Source organism: Penaeus monodon, chromosome 39 (genome assembly GCF_015228065.2).
Source record: "Penaeus monodon isolate SGIC_2016 chromosome 39, NSTDA_Pmon_1, whole genome shotgun sequence".
NCBI lineage: Eukaryota > Metazoa > Arthropoda > Malacostraca > Decapoda > Penaeidae > Penaeus > Penaeus monodon.
The window spans coordinates 25,247,512-25,252,318 of record NC_051424.1 but is presented as its reverse complement, the minus strand read 5'-3'; positions in this window follow the sequence as shown (position 1 = coordinate 25,252,318).

Below are 4,807 nucleotides of genomic sequence, written 5' to 3'. Positions count from 1 at the left end.
TTATCATAAATTATATTATATATTTATATATATATCTAATATATTATATATAATATTAGATAATATATATAAATATATTATAATATAGATAATATATATATATAGATATATATATATATATATATTTCCATGTATATATATATAGATATATATATATATATATATATAATATATATAATATATATATATAATAGTAATAGATATATAATAGATAATATTATATAATATTCCATAGATATATATATATATATATATATATATATATATATATATATATATATATAATATATTATATAGATGTATATATATATATAATATATATAGATATATATACTATATAATATATATATATATATATATTCCATATATATAGATATATAATATATATATATTCCATATATAATATATATATATTCCATGTATATATATATATATATATATATATATAATAATAATATTATGATAAATATATATATATATATAATATATAATATATATTCCATGTATATGTATATATATATATATATATATATATATATATATATATATATATATATATACATATATATATATATACATATATCAAATATACATAACCGCACAAATAACCGGTAGATATAACTTGGGGATCCCGTGGGGATTCGGGAGAAGGGGATACGGGTGCATTCGCCTACAACATGCATTAAAAAAAGTAAAATGTAAAAAAGTAATAAATCATAACAATAATAAGAATAAAATTAAATAAACGAGCTAAGAATCATATTTTCAGTGACGGAGAAAATAGGATACCCCGAGATAAGGTTTGGGGTCACGAAAGGTTCGACCTGGCTTTGCGCGAACGAACGAACGAACGAATGAACGAACGAACGGACGAGCGAGCGAACGAACGAACGAGAATGCGAATGAACGAACGAACGAGCGACCGAACGAACGAACGAACCCTGTCATAAACGCACGGACATGCACAAAGACGGCCGTACGAACCAAAAACCTTCCTGACGGCCCCCTAACTCTTCCGATCGCTATATAAACGTCGCCGCTTCCCAGTTATCGTATTTCCTACCCGACGGCTTCATCCACTACGATATTCTGTACATTTAAAGATACAAATTAGATTAGTCTTACTGTCGACCGGAAGGGTAGGTGGGGAGTGACGAACTTCTGACGAACTTCGGCAGCTGAGACGCGATTATTGCACTTCACTAAATTTAGTATTATCACTGAGATCGTAACACTTCCACTAAGGGTTCGTTTATATCATAATAACTGGGGAAATTCGGAAACACAAACAGCACTATAAACCAAACTTCGCTTTCGGAACGAGCACTGAGCACTGAAACAAGAGAACTGTCAATTTTGCCGATAGATGGCTGCACATCAGAGCTGACAGGTTTCCGTAGCCTTAATTTCCGCCATTTTCTGAAAATCAATACCTAGCGGTTACTTTTCTAGGCCAGCGAATGGTTGTAATAAGTATTTATAATCTTAAAAAAAGGCGTTTGTAATGATATAGAACGCATGGCTTATTTAGAAAATCTATGTTCAAAACATGCTTAATTTTATTATGATTTGATGGAAATGAAAAGGCAGAAAGGCGCTGAAATACAGTCGGATGTAAGTTATTCGTTTCGAGTCGCGGGAAGGCTGGACAGAAGTCGGGATAAGTAAATGACTTACTTTGACTTCAGGCTGCGCTTAGTGCAGGTGCGAGGGGACGTCGTTGACTTTTTTATATCAATTAGCTTCTGCAGATTAATTTTAATATCAATATACGTAATTTCCATCGTCTACAACGCTTAGGTTTTGGGATTTTCTCCAAGTCCTTTTGTATCCTTAAAAAAAAAAAAAAAAATGTCCATAGTAATGTAATTCTCAAATCAACAATCAAACTAGACTTGCGGTTTCTTAAATCCTAAAATAATTATTTGTGCTTTTCTTTGAAGTTACGGGATTTACGTGGGTTGATTTACAGCGGCCTTTATATAAACCAAATAACCGGCTTCTACATAACAAGCAAAGTCCACACAAGTCTTGGCTCTATCGTTGGCTACAGAATCCCTGTGGAAAAAATTATGCATGTTATTAACGCGAATGCAGAGAAAGAATTTTGAAAGGTGCCCTGGACATGCTGAATTTGAACTGACGTTATTCAGAATGGAACTGTTCGTTATATATATATAATGGATCTTTACTATAACAATAGAACAAAAATATGCACTATAGTAGAGTGTTCGAACATTCTTCCATAGCTGTGGTGAGGCAGCATTCGGATATCGCTTGGATAGTCATCAGCTGACGTGGTTTGCAATCCAGGTAACTACAATGCCAAGGCTATTCTTATTGATAGTGATGACAACAACAACAATAACAACAAGAATAATGATACAACAACAACAACACTATTACTTCTAAATTAATAATGATAACAATGATACTGGATAATAATGATTCTGTTGATAATAATGATAATGATGATAATGGTGGCAATAAGGATTATCAATATGATATTAACAATGATAATAGCGATTATGTTGATAATACAGATAATGATAAAAACGGCAACAACAACAACAGTATTAATAGTAATAAAAAATGTGATGAGAGATTGATGATAGTAATAATAATAATAATTAAATAATATAATAAATAATATAATAATAATAATGATAATAATAATGAATAATAATGATAGTAATAATAATAATAATAACAGCAACAACAACAATAATAATGATACAGAATTAAAAGTAATAATAGTAATTTAAAAGTGTTATGTCCAGTCTGATATTATCACATATATTAGCTTATTTTCATTTATATTATACTTATATCATTATCGATTATATCAAATTAATCCGATTAATTTCTATTTTTTTTTTTAAACTATATTTTTTTACATAATAATAACCCTTTTATTCATTGACCTTATTTATTAATTTCACTTAACAGTATTATTTTAGAAAATAATTAGTGCGTCGTTTTCAGCAATTTTTTTTCAGTCTTTAAAATTTTTTTTTTTGATTTTTAACACATATTATTCAGTATAATTACTATTATTAATTTAAATCCATTATGATGTTTTATATTATTATACATATTATTTTCTTTTACTTATTATCATACTATATATATAATACTATTTATTTTAATATCATATGATATTAAAATACATTCATGATATTACATGATATAGATATTATTACATACTGATCGCTATTATACATACTATAGTAATCGTACATTATTCTGTTTTTTGTTATTATTGACTATCTGATCATGATTGAACATTTATTACTGTATGTATTATCTAGTTATGTTTATCTCATATAAATTAATGTATTTCTTTTATATTTCTATCGATCATATCTACATATCTATTATTAATTAGCTGTTTGTTTCTGATTTTATACATACTTATTATAACCATATCGCTATACTCAGTTAAAAAGATACCCTTAGGTATTATTCTTCATCATTAATACAAAAATGTCTTAGTCTTATTACAATTTATCATAATTAACAATAGTTGTTATGATATTATCTGTTTACTTGTTATTTTTTTCCTACAATAGTGCTGTATTGTATTTACTGATATGCAATACTCTCAGTTATGCTAATAATAACGAAGTCTATCCAATGTGCTGACATCAAGTTATAATTAGGACATCTTTTATCTGTGCATGTTTTTACAGATTCTTGTGTCCATATCGTCTAATAAGATTCTAATATGTATTTATATAGAGTTATCTAGATAAGCAGTTCGATAATCAGATGTCAACTGATCTTATCTCGTGGCTATATACTGATTTTTCGGACTATCATACGTAGAATATTTAGTGTAGACTTTGTCATTTTTTATAATGTATTTGTTATATACGTTATCACCCAGTATATATCCCATATTCGAGCAATATAATTAATTTAGGATTTTTCATTATTTTTTATATATTAGTCATATATATATCATTTATATATTTTAAGGTTATAATATTTAGATCACTAACCTATATATAGTAGACTATTATATATTGATATTAATAATTGCGAATATATATATAATAACTATATTCTACTAATCGTATATATTATTTTATATATCTGACTTTATACTCTTATGCATTCGACGATCATATGAATATTACAGCGAATTTATTTATCATCACATATTATAATAATTATTATGTTTACATAGTATTTATCTAATACATCATGCGTTATATCATTACGTATATAGACTTTTATATATATAATATATTAATATTATATACTATATATATCCGGACTAATACTATATATATTAATATCATATATTATATGCTATAACCTACTTATGAATATGTCAATAATTATATAGTCATATATTATATTCTATATATATATATAAGAATATATATATTATAGATATATGAATTTGAATATAATATAATCGAATTATATATATATAATATTATATCCTAGTGGATATATATATTATATAATCTATATATATATCATGTAATTATAAATGCATATATAATATATATGATAGTTATGTAATATTATCATAACTGATTCTATTAAACTAATTATATATAGTATCTATTATAATATATCAAATATATATTATCGAACCTACATAGGAAAGAATAATACTATAGGATTATCTATATATGGAAATTAATAATATATTATTATATTTATATATTAGTAATATATGTATATCATCTATATAATGGTAATTAGATTATATATAATTATCTTCATATATATATATTAATATATATTTATAATGCCATATCAGTCATCTATATGATATACATTATTCAGC